Source organism: Amphiura filiformis, chromosome 6 (genome assembly GCF_039555335.1).
Source record: "Amphiura filiformis chromosome 6, Afil_fr2py, whole genome shotgun sequence".
Lineage (NCBI taxonomy): Eukaryota > Metazoa > Echinodermata > Ophiuroidea > Amphilepidida > Amphiuridae > Amphiura > Amphiura filiformis.
This window is the reverse complement of record NC_092633.1, coordinates 54,638,768-54,654,319: the sequence shown is the minus strand read 5'-3', so window position 1 is coordinate 54,654,319 and position 15,552 is coordinate 54,638,768.

Sequence of the window (15,552 nt, the reverse complement as noted above, 5' to 3'; positions counted from 1 at the left end):
CGGAAATTTCAGTGAAGTAATTAGATTCCTTGCCCTATAATATACATAACTTTTGTTACCAGTGGGTAGTTAGGTTTTGAGAAAAATGCAAAATTAGTCACACAATTTATCAGGGGGTGTTTTTATGCCTTTATACAGTAGACTTCGGTTGTATATATAAATGCGCATTTATAAATGCGCACGTGACCAGATGGCCAGCGCCATATTTGCATTACATCACTGTCAATCACTGAAATGGCGACCATTGAAGGAGTGGCTACAGTTGTGACCTTGTTTCGTGGCTAGCACTGACAAGGAACATTGGCTGGAGGTTCGATGCTATAAATTTGCAAGGATAAATCATGGATATCAAAGGATCATGATTATTGCACAGCACCCCATGTACAAACATAACTAATGTTTATTTATTTATTTTTATTTATTTATTTATTTATTTATTTATTTATTTATTTATTTATTTATTTATTTATTTATTTATTTATTTATTTATTTATTTATTTATTTATTTATTCATTTATTTATTTATTTATTTATTTATTTATTTATTTATTTATTTATTTATTTATTTATTTATGCGACGAAAAACGAAAACCCTGTTCTATTTTGAACAAATTGGGAAACAATTTTTTCCTGTACAAATGAATGCCGACCCCAAATTTCGGAAATTTCAGGACAATTTTTTTTTGTATTTTCTCAAATTGAAATGTATTTACAGATTTTTGTGATTTTTTGGGTTATTTAAAAAAAATTTTAAATACCAACCGACCGACCGACCCTACTTGAAAGGTCCGTTCGCCCGTAGAACAGGGTTTCTCTCTTTCTCGCCTTACTTATAACTTATAATTTTATAAATATTATTTGTCCCTTCCCCCCAAACCACCCCTCCCCCTTTTACACTCATAAATTAATTGTTTTTTTGCTAACTTTCCCCTTCCGTGTAAAGTAAAACTTTATAAGCCGGTTGAATCAAACTGAACAAAATTGACGTATACAATTACAATATACCATGATAATAATGTGTATGACGAGATCTAACTTACTAGCTGAATAAATCTCAAACCATGCATTACATACGTGATTGTACGTCATATTGTCATATAACGTATGAGCGTGATGTATAGTATACGAGTCTTGCTCAACATCTTCCAGCCGGGATGATTAGATCATGTACAGTCATCTACGTGTTTATACTCTAAATTGTACGTCAAAGGGTGACAAAGGGTGTACAGATTACCGATTTAGCATGGGGACACAAAAGGTGCTTAAAAACACATTTTGAATTTGTTTTTGTCCATTTGCGAGCGAATGAGTAAGTTAGAATTGAGGAGGTCGGGCGGGGACATCTAGCCTATTTAGTTTGAGAGGGTCATTATACCGAAAAGGGCTAAAGTTATAGTTTCTTCAATTTACGTTATAATTAGAGTTAAAATTAAGGTCAGAGTTATGTTCATTGGCGGCGCTACGGGGGGGGGGATACTTATCTTGACTCCCAAATAAATAAATCCATGACCCCTTCCTTCCGAAGAAAATCCCAGCCCCCTAAGTTCCCTACGTGCAAACATTATCAAATAACATCATCGGCAGCTACCCAGTTCTGACCTTAATGCCAGTAAGAATCACATTTCGTCATCAATATGGCCAATTGCCACGCCCATTTAGCACGGAAATAATGAAATATAACTTTTTAAATCAGCTATACCTAGCTTTTCCGTCATAATTTTTTTTTCCGTAATGGAAAATCCAAATAAAGAGTTTATGTTTCGGGTCAAATTATTTTGCCCTTTGCAATAAATGCCACTATTTTGCAAAACTAATTTTCCTTGTAACCTGTCATTTTTGCCTATACTTTTGGTTGTGGAATTTGTGCACATCCGGGTACCTTACATCGTTGAACACGGTATGGCGACTTGTAGATGTCACGTGCGCATTTATATATGCGCATTTATATGGTCGAATCCAACGAAAAGTGTACACGGCATGTTCAGGGCCATAACTTAAAAGTATTAATCAATTGGCATTCGTTTTTGTATTGTGTTTATTCGCCTTGATCATACGCTTCGCGCCATATATAATAAGACCCCTTCTGTGAAAAACTTAGACACAGAGACCCCCAAAACATGCTATTTTTACCCATTTTTTCAAAATATTTCTTAAAGTATTTTTAAAAACATCTAAATCAGTTATGAAAAGAAGTCATTGGATTGAATCTAAATTGATTTCCTGAAAGGTATGTATTCAAAGATTGCCTGTTCAATTTTTCACATATTTGTACATAATTATGAATTTTTTGTGATAAATTTTGATTGGTATTTTTTACATTACCTACGAATACAATTTTTCATAGCACTAGATATATCTTTAAAAATGGAAATCACTAATAAATGCGCAATTGATACAAGCTTTGATATATCCAATACTGAAATGCATTGCATTCGGACATCTTTATTATTGTGTTTAGCTGCCAGAAATTCTAAATGGCACAAAGGGAGGTTTGGTAAAAAATATGCATTACCTCCGAATACATGTTAAAAGCTGTGCCATTTCCACAAAGTGAGAGAATAGTAAACAATAGTTAAGCAATAGGTGCAGGGTAATACACTCTTTATTTCTACCTAGTTTCAATAACCTGCGTTTAAATATTTCTGAGATGTCAACAATAAAAGCAAGTATTCGTAGGTAAATTTCGGTAACCGAATGTTACCTACGAATACACTTTGACATCATGACAGTATTGTGAAACACCGCCATTCATGCCAATGCCCATATTGGTATATAACGAAGGCCTGTATGTTTGCTATCAAATCATATGTCAATGAAAGTTGCGAATTCACATACATGCCCACCATGCAAAACTAAATACGGCTTAATTGGTGAAAAATATGTACTGAAATAGACGACGGTCTGCTCATTTGAAAGAAAAATCAGATTCAAAGAAGATTAGAAGGGGATAAATACTTGGATTTGTCAACTGTCATGTGTGCTTCATTTTAAATGTTTACCGACCTTCTGGTTTCTGAGTAATTTGTGTCCAAATTGGTTTATTCGAAGGTAACTTTTGACGTTTTCGCTAAGGTTACCTACGAATACCATGGAAAAACGACTGTTCTCATTGTCTCATGATCTAGACAACACATTGATGGACCCTGGTATAAAGCTAATTGTAGTTGCCTTCAAACGAAAGGCCACAAGACGTAACTGACTCCAAGATGGACTTCACAAGTCTGCAATAACGGTTTTAAGCGATTTGTGTGCAATTAAGCAAATTAAAGTCACTTTAGTGCCTTTGTTTCTTACTTCAATCCTCTTTCAACCGCTGTGAACCGACATTATTAATACATGATAGGGTCTAAAGTATCAATAAACGCACATAAAGAAAAATAATACATTCAAAGTGCTTTATAAAATGAAGTTTTGATTGCGATATCCACCAAAAGTCTAATTCTTACCTACAAATACTGAAATGTTACTTACGAATACAGCACAATACATGACATGTGTAATGAAGTGTCCCTACCAATGGAAATTAATTGTCAAAACTTTAAGCGGTACCCCAGGACACTATTATTACCCATATACGGATTCATTCAACAATTATTTATTATGTAAAATTGCTGATTAACTACTTGTAATCAAAATGAAGTGGTCAAAATCTTGCTAAAAGCATCAAAAAAATCTAAGGTAATAGCATTTATTCATTTGGACGTACCATCTGAAAGAAATCTAAAACTACCATTTTATTAATTCATTACCATAATAGCAAAATTTAAACCTATAAACTCAATATAGATATTGTTAAATCGCTCATGTTACCTACGAATACCCGGGTTTCTTCACCTTTTCATTGTATAAAGCGTTAGGTGTATGCGTATAATTTCTAATATGCGTGAAAACATATATCATACTCGTTCTTATACAATGTGTAAATTGATTCATACTCATTTGATAAAGAAAATACAGAAACTGACCTAAACTTCATTTTCAAAAATAAACTAGCATAATTTGACTAATTGATCGCGTTATAAAAATAAAAACAAATATTTTCTGGTTGGGTTAGCATTTTCCTGATACCCTGTGGTCTACATTACACGAAAAAAGCGTTAATGGGAATATTCCATTTGTTTTAGGTTGATTAGTATTGTGATAGTGAAAGCATCCTAGTGGTATTCGTAGGTAACATTGGGTTTTGATATCACATTTACTATCACACGTCCTGGATTTATTTTTCAAGATTAGTAATGGCACTTTTGGTTCCTATAAGGCCATATGTCATCAATCAATGGGCAAAAGGAAAAAACTGTGGAGACATCTTTATTTCGGACTTTTATTTTTGGCCCGTGGACACTTTTGGTTGGATTCGACCATATATATACCCGAAGTCCACTGTTATATAACCCGACATTTAAACATATTCTGGAAAACGTGTGTTTGCTGGGCAGTTTGGAGAAATTTCCAACCAACACCTTTGTTTGCCTAAAATAAAGCAAATTTGTTACCTACAAATGCCTTGTACTCAAAGTCACGTTGTTTTGCCTTAATAATTATTCAAAAATAAGTACATTATGCGTTTGGATAACCACCCAACATGATGCCGATTGCTTGGTCTGTGGTGCAAAAAGGCGTTTTTTGTCATTGTACGTCACGATTTACTAATTAAGGTCATGTTTTTTATACTGGGCACCTAAAAAGGGTGGCTCTGTTACATTCTTACTCATCAAGACATGTTTACATGCATGTCGTTTATTTATTTGATGTTTATTATGAGCTTGTCTAGTGCTATTTTGTTCCTTAGACATTGGCCTTTCAATTTCTGAAACAAAAATTTATGATTTTCATTTGTACTAATTACTGCAACTCGTTAAGTCTAATTAGTCAGGGGTGGCTCATGTGATGGAGGATCATGTGGTGGAGGATCACAATGCTGTACAATGGTGATCCTCCGCCACATGATCTTCAATAAACATTATTGATGGATTTCTATTTTCTACTTGTTTCTGTACTTGATCTCGGCTAAATGATATCATGTTTAGCATTCATTGCCTCAGTATTTGTTAATTAGACAATTAAAATTTACTAATTACTTGTTGCTACACTAATAAAGTTCATTGACCTCTATGCATTTGAATAGGGATTTAATGTAGGGAATATTCAAAAGGGTGCTACGGGCAAACAAAACATGATAAAAGGCTCAAATTTCTTAAGCAGACCTTGGTTGTGATCCTCTTTACTTTAGTAAACTAAAAACTAGTAAAACATAGAAGGTTTGCGACAAATCTAAAAGAGCGCCCTCACACTCAATTTTGGTCCAAAAGTCAATTTTACAAAAACGCTCTGTCGAATTCTCTTTTAACTTTCAAAACTGGATTGTTGAGCTTATTTTACATCTAGTTACATCCCTCAATCATGAAAATTTGCATTTCCAGTGCCAAATAAGGTGTGTTTTGAGAAATTTATATAAATATAGATATATTTTTGACAACCCTGTATCTACATTTTGAATTACTTGACCGCCATAAGTTCCATATGACTGGGTGGGCAATTAAGTTAGCCATTTTAAACATTTGTCAAATTTTTACATTATCGATGTACGTCGGGGGGTGACACCCCTAACTGAATTAATATTTTCATCCTTATTTTGCTTGTTACACCCTGTATATGGGCCACCCTGTATAATGACTCCCATTGTTTCGTTTCTGAAACCATCCGAGTATATGCTCTCAGAATATATACTTTAATTGGGTTCTAATGTAAACTTTTGAAGCTATAGTACCAAACCTGTAAAAACATGTGATTCGCTTGGAAAATACACATGCAACGCAATTGGTGCCCAACATAAAAAACATGACCTTAATAGAGCAGCACCATGTTTTTAGGTCATTCAATTTGCAGACAAATATAGTAACCAGAACAATACAGTATTCTTGACAAGCTGTGGCGAATTGCCAACTCTCAAGTGTTTTTATACAAATACCACGCAATATGGAAATGACTACGTGAATTTGAACCTGTAATTTTGTTGTTGTATAGACTTTGTACATTGCAATGATGCAATCACATCAGCAGTCTTGGTATCAAATATGAATATGATTGGTGCCAACTATTAGATGCAGTTACTTTGTTTTTATTTCAAGTATATTTTATTCGTTTGTTGTTCGTTCGTTTTAATAGTAATATGTCTAATAATAGTAAGTTTAATGGGGACTGACCCAAAGTTTGCTGATCCTAAGGTTCGCAAGCCGGAAAATAAGGTTTGCTAGTAACAAAACATGTTCGCTAGTCCAAAAACTAAAAAGAGTTCGGTAGTTCGAAAGTTATTATTAGGGTACTAGAGAACTTTTGGATATAGCAATCATCAGGATTGGCGAAAAATCTTGATTATTTGATTATTACTTGAAAAATCGTGCTTTTTTGTTTGTTTTGTTAATTATCATTATTTCTCTAATGTTTATTTCCTTTAATAATTCTCTAACTCAACAAGACAAGTAATATTAGTTAAATATGTTTTGTGCTTTTAAAAAACTTGAAAATTATGCTTTTTAAATACCCATTAAGTAAAATGCATTCGGTCGAAAAATATAGAAAAATTAATAAACAAATTTCAAGTGTGATACGTTTTTGATATGAAGTGTTTTATTTGAATATCTACTACATTATGAACAGATGAAGATAGAAGGTGTCCTGACACACGATTTACTATATGAGCGCTCGAGGCGACAACAGGTGATACAGATGAAAAAAACAACCAGATTTTCTGAAGAATATAATTTTCATTATCTGGTTATTTTTAAAATGAATTTTCCCTTGTGGATCTAATAAAATATTACTTGACTTGACTTGACTTGACTTTCAAATTCACCACACCAAATGTTGGTTTGCAAATGTTCTCTAAGTCGGCTGTTTTATTGTAGCTTATTGTTTGCAAATGGCTGTGTGTGAGTGGGGTATGGGAGTCAGGGTTATGTGGGAGATGCGCCTGTAAGAAGGCATACTCTTGAAAACACTGGTTTTCTGAGGACTGTAACCATGTAACCTTGGTAACATGGCAAAGAAGTCTACAAAGAGTAGGATAGGTGTCTACACACCCCACCCATCACCCCCCCAGCATATTTTTAATGTGTGTCCGAGGGCAGCATCAATATAGAAGTAGTCATTGTGACGTCAACGCCGCCATCTTGTGGGTACGGAGTGCCTTGTTGCTAAGATTACCGCGTTGACGCTTGACTAAAGAGGTGCGTCACGCGCTGCGTAATCGGGCGGCGTAATGTCTAACGCATGACATGCAGAACGGCAGTACGCACACGATGGCGGATCCCGTTGAAAAGGCTGACGGCCTCTATTGACGGTGAATATGGATCGGTGAAAAAGAACTTCCCATAAACGTATGGGAGTTAAGTGGAAAGGAAATCTCTACCAGACCGGAGTGTCTGTTTTTGGGTTGATTAATAACGGTATAGTCGATATTATCCACAGACCCGAGGGAAGGTCTTTGTTTTTCTGGAGTCAGATCATACGAGATGTTTGTAAAATATTTATTTGCAATTAATGCTTGAAAATAATATAGCTTTCTATAATTATTTGAGCCATTTGCACGCGTATTTTGTGTATCAAAATAACAGATGTGATAACGCAAGTGGAAATAAAGTGTGCATTAGTTACATTAGTTAGAATATAACATTAAAATTTTCCAAGTAATTGCAAATCTTTCAATAAATTGTAAGCGCAGTTTATGGTGAATACAAAAAAATTATTGCCATAACAACAGTGCTTCCTGCTGCAGGCTCCTTAATGTGTCAATGCCTCGTTTTATACATTAAACTTCAGGGGTTGTAAGTATGATATATTATCCATGGCATGACAGCAACCGTCACATCAGAGGAAAATGACAAAATATGATAAAATATAATATATATAACCATCGATAGTGAAATGTTAGCATATACATATCCATGTTATAACTCTTTTTGAAAATATTTTCACATCCAAAACAGCAGCCAAGGACGAAAGGTAATAATAATATTTCGATCAAAATAATTCTTATTCAAAATATCAGATTTTGTCACAAATACAGCACCTAAAGCTTTGATTTTTGCAGGGTATGCCAATGTTATTTTTCTAAAGTACATTACAACAATCGGGTGAAAATCTGAATTTTGATCAAACAGTGAGGGCGTCCTCCTCAGCAAATGTTACCATATGGCTTTACCTCCACCTCTAGGATTTAATTGTTGTAGTCCTATTCTCAAATTACTATCCACTACCAGTACACTGTTTAAAAATGTTCCCCCATACCAACATGACCAATGTCTGTCAAAAATAATACATTTTTTTATGTCTTGAAAATCAGTGTTTTTTTAGTTGTCTTGTCAAATTACATCCACACACTCCCTATGAAAGAAATGACCTTAATCTCCCACACAAGGGTATAGATTTCAAAAGTCCCTAAGGATACCATAATGATAATTTCAACTGGGTTACGCTTATACGCTGTTTTTGTGGAAGCTTGTTGAGAATGTGAACCCAACCATTTCCTACCCCGTCCCCTTAACAAGTACATGGGTCACCCTTCTGCAGACCAAACAAAACAGATAACTTGTAACAAATTTATTGATGATACAAAATATTTAATTACAAGATACAGATATCTTCCGACTAACCCCCTTAACCATGCATGTGTTATTGAATTAGCATTTTGTCTTGCTACATTAGCGGAACCAATGTTTTTTGGCATCCTTACACCTCAAATGATAAAACTAGTAATCTAGTATTAGTAATTTTCTACGCCCCTTTCCCTCGATGTGCCATAATAGGCCCAACATTTATAATTGATTCAAGTTGTAATATACCTCAAATTATTCAACTCATTGTTCATTGCTCGGAATAAAAACGTAAACTGTTATATTTCACTAGGGCTATAGAGTCGAGTTAGTCAATCTCATGCATAGGGGCCACATTTGCAAAATGCTCCGATTCAATCGTAATTTGTTTTGAATTACTCCTCTCGGAAAACGAAATAAGTAATAGTTTGTTGAAAAATGTTTAAACTCAGAATCTGATGAATTCGTGGGTTAAAGGTTATATACCTACCTGTACATATCCTATTGGACTAAAGACGATCGTGACATCAACTCTAAAAGGTGGACATAACACTAAAGGTTGCACCAACATTGTGCATTAAGTATATATATTTAAGATTTCTTGGGTTTAGGGGAGTACTTGGTAAACAGTTTCGATGATCGGACCATTTCAAAAATGTAATCTCTTAGTATGAAATTTGTGACATTTGATATATTTCAACGTTATAACCCCTGAACTAAGCTTAGCTAGGACAATATGAGAATTGACTTTTTTATTCTTAGCGATGAGAGTAGCAATTTGAGATACATTACAACATAATGGCACCGTTTTCGATTTTAGCCCCATTATGACCTTGGGAGAATATAGAAAAATGGATCCAATCCTAGTTTTATCCTTTGAGGTGTAAGGATGCAAAAAAAAACAACAACATTGGTTCCACTAATGTAGAAAGATAAACACTTAGTATTATCTATTCCAGTGTCACCTCATTAATTTTCCTGGACCTTTTGATATATTGAAATACACCAGGCACAAAAAGAAACTCGTCAGTTATAGTCATCTTTGTTGTTCAACAACCTGATGATTTTGGATTATTCTGAAATTTACCTTTTGTTAATTGGACTTTGCTTTCTCATTTGATACCCTCTTCGTGAAAATCGAAAAAGAATTAACCAAGATATGCGCCTCCAAAGCCTCAAACCCCAAAATCAAAAATTGGGAATGCATCGTTGTATTGCACACAAGCACCACAGGCCAATCAATAAAGCACATAATGTAACAGGCACAATTGAATTTGTTAAAATTGCAACTTTTCATTTTGGGATTTGAGGGTTTGGCGGTGCATATCTTGGTCAATTCTTGCTCAATTTTCATGAACAGGGTGTTAAATGAGAAAGCAAAGTCTAATTAACAAAATGTATAATCCAAAATTATCAGGTTGTTCAACAGCAATGATGACTATAACTGACGAGTTTCTTTTTGTGCCTGGTGTAGGTGTTAGCATTTTATTTAAAAAAATCAATATAACAGGGCTACAGCGCTAGTTTTCTTGACTATTTGTCTGAATCCTACCTAGGAAAATATGCATGAGGTGCCACTGGAGCTATTTGCGTTTTTTTGGGCAATCATGTTTCTCTTTTGAGTGTCTCTGTTTATGAATAGAAATGTCTATACCATCCGGGAATAATTATATCGTCACCCTACTACGCTAATTGCCTTAGTCATTTTTTGTAATTTTGAGAACAAAGTACAATATATGCTTCAAACATGAAACATATTTATTCACCAATCTTTACACAGGAACAAATGATAATGATAATGAATTAAAGGGAATAATCGTAAATCATTACGTAACTGATGCATGCTTGAACCACACATTTTGTACTTTGTTCTCAAAATTACAAAAAAAAACATAGGCAATTATCGTAGTAGGGTGACGACTTACTTTTAAATCAATACAGATCAGTAATGCTGATCATCGCTGATGGTTTTAGACTGTATTTTTATGTTGAATTTGAATTCTGATGTTTATATTGCTATCCTTAACACCCATGCATTAAGTAAACTCAACCCACGACCATCAAGTAATGCAAATAAAAAAGACAATTATTAAGAAATAACAAAATACTCGAGAATAAACAATACAAAATAGAACGATATTTTATTCCACGCATAGAAGTAAATAACATGGGTCGTTTCATAATAATTGGTTCGTGACGACAGGAGCAAACTACAATATCATCATCACCATGATAGTCATGATCATCGCCATCATGATCATCGTTATAATCATCTATTTTTATCTTCCATCATCTGCTTAGATATTCTCCTACTTCTTCCTCTTAAATTTTCTTCATTTATTATTTGTTCTCTCTTTCGATGTCGACATTTCCGTCTCATCTTTTTGTTAACATTGTATACGTGATTTCCAATACGATTTCCATGTCTTTGCAATATTTTTATACTCATGAAATTTAGTTGTCAATGGTTGTAGGCACATGCAAGCTTAGCCCTCTTCCTTGCACTGCAGAGGATAAGTCTCAAGTTGGCTTTAAAAATTCGGAAAATTCAGAATTGTACATTTGTAAGATCATATGCGGCATTAAACATGCATTTTAAGTACAAACAAGCCCAGTACAGTATTGGTCCAGTGTTTCTTGAGATAGCTCTTGATAAATTGAGAAAAAGAGGAATTGTTATGTTGAAGCAAGTGTATGGTCATCACGCAAAGCATAGCTCACCAAGGTCTGAAGTTGGCATTTGAGTTTATCACAGCCAGCGGCTGCATATGACTCTCTTAAAACAACTGTATTGATGGGGTACATAAACCTACTGGCAAGTTTAAAAAACGGACTATTTTAAGAACACAAACGATTTATCCACGGATTCAATATCTTTATTCTGAGCTCTGTATAACCAGAGCCAGCCTAGGGCGAAGTATAAATCTTCACCAACCATTAGATGAATGTAGTTTACCTTACGGTCATGTCTTTTACATGCACTTGATGTATTCCTATATAGTAGACAAAGTACGGATAATATAAAGAATGTAGAATTTAGGTTAGTCTGTTTCTGCAGCAAATTGAATCATTGAGATAAACTACGCACCATTTGTCTATGAATGATTCAATATAATAGAAAATGGCGCCTCCATGTATTTTAGCATCAAATGTACATGAAATAAGTGGTTTCAGCTGATTAATGCTTGTCAATCTTCTCTATCTTTATCAAAAACTACTTCCAAATGCCTAGAACGAAATGAGCCCATGTTTTATTCGTATATACCCGGGGTTACTAATTATGCTGCAAGTTGTAAGTTGAATGACTTGTTTAAATGTATGACTTCGTTATAGTGGGTAGGTATTAATCAGTGCCGATGCATTACTTTTCGTGTTCACACGGTCCCTTAATACCGGTAATAAGTCACTATTACCGGTTATAAGTCGCTTATTACCGGTAATAACTCACTTATATCCGACTGTGTGAACACGACTACAGTGTGCCTTTTTACCGGGACGGATTGGAACAATCGGGGTTTTCACCCTATTCTTTTCGAAACTGTCTGCGATAAACATGTATAGTTCTCCATATACGTGACCGATAGCTTCGACGGCGAATAGGGCTAGGCTTCTAATGAACGGATGAACGGGGAAGTTGGCACAAATGGATAGGTCTGGGTCTCCTCCTTCCATTGATACCAAAATAAGTATTACAAACCATCTTCATAATAGCGTTACAATGACCTCGAAAATCATCTGTTTTTAGTCATTTCAGTCCAAATTTTCGAGAAATTATAGATTTCAGCCAAAAAAATCATAGAAACTTCGCATTTGTTGCACTATTTATTACATTACATTACTGGAAATGAAAGGAAAGTACTTTATATATAGGGCGTTTTATGCCCATAATTTAAATATCTAACAAAAATGGAAAAAAAAAATGTACTTGGGCCTCCACTACCCTCATACCCTAGAAGTTAGACGGTGTACCCTCAGGTGATAGGGTCATTTCCCCCCTATAGTTTGATCAGCTCGTAATCGGCGGGCCTTATAACATCGCGGATTAATATCATTATAGTTTTTTGACATCTCGCCAGAAGCATCACAAATAATGAATTGAAATCATATGGTCGAATCCAACCAAAAGTGTCCACGGGCCAAAAATAAAAGTCCGAAATAAAAATGTCTCCACAAGTTTTTCCTTTTGCCCATTGATTGATGACATATTGGCCTTATAGGAACCAAAAGTGCCATTACTAATCTTGAAAAATAAATCCAGGACGTGTGATAGTAAATGTGATATCAAAACCCAATGTTACCTACGAATACCACTAGGATGCTTTCACTATCGCAATACTAATCAACCTAAAACAAATGGAATATTCCCATTAACGCTTTTTTCGTGTAATGTAGACCACAGGGTGTCAGGAAAATGCAAGCTCGACCAGAAAGTATTTGTTTTTATTTTTATAATGCGATCAATATGATCTTAGTCAATTTATGCTAGTTTATTTTTGAAAATGAAGTTTAGGTCAGTTTCTGTATTTAATTTATCAAATGAGTATGAACCAATTTACACACTGTATAAGAACGAGTAGGATATATATTTTCAAGAATATTAGGAATAATACGCATACACCTAACGCTTTATACAATAAAAAGGTGAAGAAACCCGTGTATTCGTAGGTAACATGAGCGATTTAACAATGTCTATATTGAGTTTAGTGGTTAAAATTTTGCTATTATGGTAATGAATTAATAAAATGGTAGTTTTAGATCTCTTTCAGATGGTACGTCCAAATGAATAAATGCTATTACCTTAGATCAAAAAATTTTGATGCTTTTAGCAAGATTTTGACCACTTCATTTTGATATACAAGTAGTTAATCAGCAATTGTACATAATAAATAATTGTTGAATGAATCCGTATATGGGTAATAATAGTGTCCTGGAGTACCGCTTAAAGTTTTTGACAATTAATTTCCATCGGTAGGGACACTTCATTACACATGTCATGTATTATGCTGTATTCGTAAGTAACATTTCAGTATTTGTAGGTAAGAATTAGACTTTTGGTGGATATCGCAATCAAAACTTCATTTTATAAAGCACTTTGAATGTATTATTTTCTTTATGTGCGTTTATTGATACTTTAGACCCTATCATGTATTAATAATGTCGGTTCACAGCGGTTGAAAGAGGATTGAAGTAAGAAACAAAGGCACTAATGTGACTTTAATTTGCTTAATTGCACACAAATCGCTTAAAACCGTTATTGCAGACTTGTGAAGTCCATCTTGGAGTCAGTTACGTCTTGTGGCCTTTCGTTTGAGGGCAACTACAATTAGCTTTATACCAGGGTCCATCACTGTGTTGTCTAGATCATGAGACAATGAGAACAGTAGTTTTTTCCATGGTATTCGTAGGTAACCTTAGCGAAAACGTCAAAAGTTACCTTCGAATAAATCAATTTGGACACAAATTACTCAGAAACCAGAAGGTCGGTAAAAATTTAAAATGAAGCACACATGACAGTAGACATATCCAAGTATGTATCCCCTTCTAATCTTCTTCTAATCTGATTTTTCTTTCAAATGAGCAGACCATCGTCTATCTCAGTACCTATTTTTCAACAATTAAGCCGTATTCAGTTTTGCATGGTGGGCATGTATGTGACTTCGCAACTTTCATTGACATATGTGACCGTACAGCACGAATGAGCCGTAAATGTCCTCAATTGTATTCCGAGTTACAGTGTAAAATGGGCATGAAGGTCATATTCATAGGTATTTCAATTTGGTGCTACGTGTATCTCGGAATACAATTGAGGACATTTACGGCTCATTCGTGCTGTACGGTCACATATGATTTGATAGCAAACATACAGGCCTTCGTTATGTACCAATATGGGCATTGGCATGAATGGCGGTGTTTCGCAATATTGTCATGATGTCAAATTGTATTCGTAGGTAACATTCGGTTACCGAAATTTACCTACGAATACTTGCTTTTATTGTTGACATCTCAGAAATATTTAAACGCAGGCTATTGAAACTTGGTAGAAATAAAGAGTGTATTACCCTGCACCTATTGCTTAACTATTGTTTACTATTCTCTCAGTTTGTGGAAATGACATAGCTTTTAACATGTATTCGGAGGTAATGCATATTTTTACCAAACCTACCTTTGTGCCATTTAGAATTTCTGGCAGCTAAACACAATAATAAAGATGTCCGAATGCAATGCATTTCAGTATTGGACATATCAAAGCTTGTATCAATTGCGCATTTATTAGTGATTTCAATTGTTTAAAGATATATCTAGTGCTATGAAAAATTGTATTCGTAGGTAATGTAAAAAAATACCACTCAAAAAATTATCACAAAAAATTCGTAATTATGTACAAATATGTGGAAAATTGAACAGGCAATCTTTGAATACACACCTTTCAGGAAACCAATTTAGATTCAATCCAATGACTTCTTTTCATAACTGATTTAGATGTTTTTAAAAATACTTTAAGAAATATTTTGAAAAAATGGGTAAAAATAGCATGTTTTGGGGTCTCTGTGTCCAAGTTTTTCACAGAAGGGGGTCTTATTATATATGGCGCGAAGCGTATGATCAAGGCGAATAAACACAATACAAAAACGAAAGCCAATTGATTAATACTTTTAAGTTATGGCCCTGAACATGCCGTGTACACTTTTGGTTGGATTCGACCATATACTTTGTCTATTTTATCTAACACGCACAATATAGACCAGACATGTCAACTATATCACTCTTAACGTTGGTCTACTTTTCGGCGTTGTACTAAAGCCTAACAATTCCCGCCGATTACGAGCTGATCAAAGTATAATGTAAATTGAGCGCAAGGATGGCCGGACAATACATAGAGCCGTTTGGCGGTTTGTTTGAGCGTTTTTATACAGCGACAGGAAAAATCTGGAGAGGTATTATCACCCCACCCTGGGTGGGG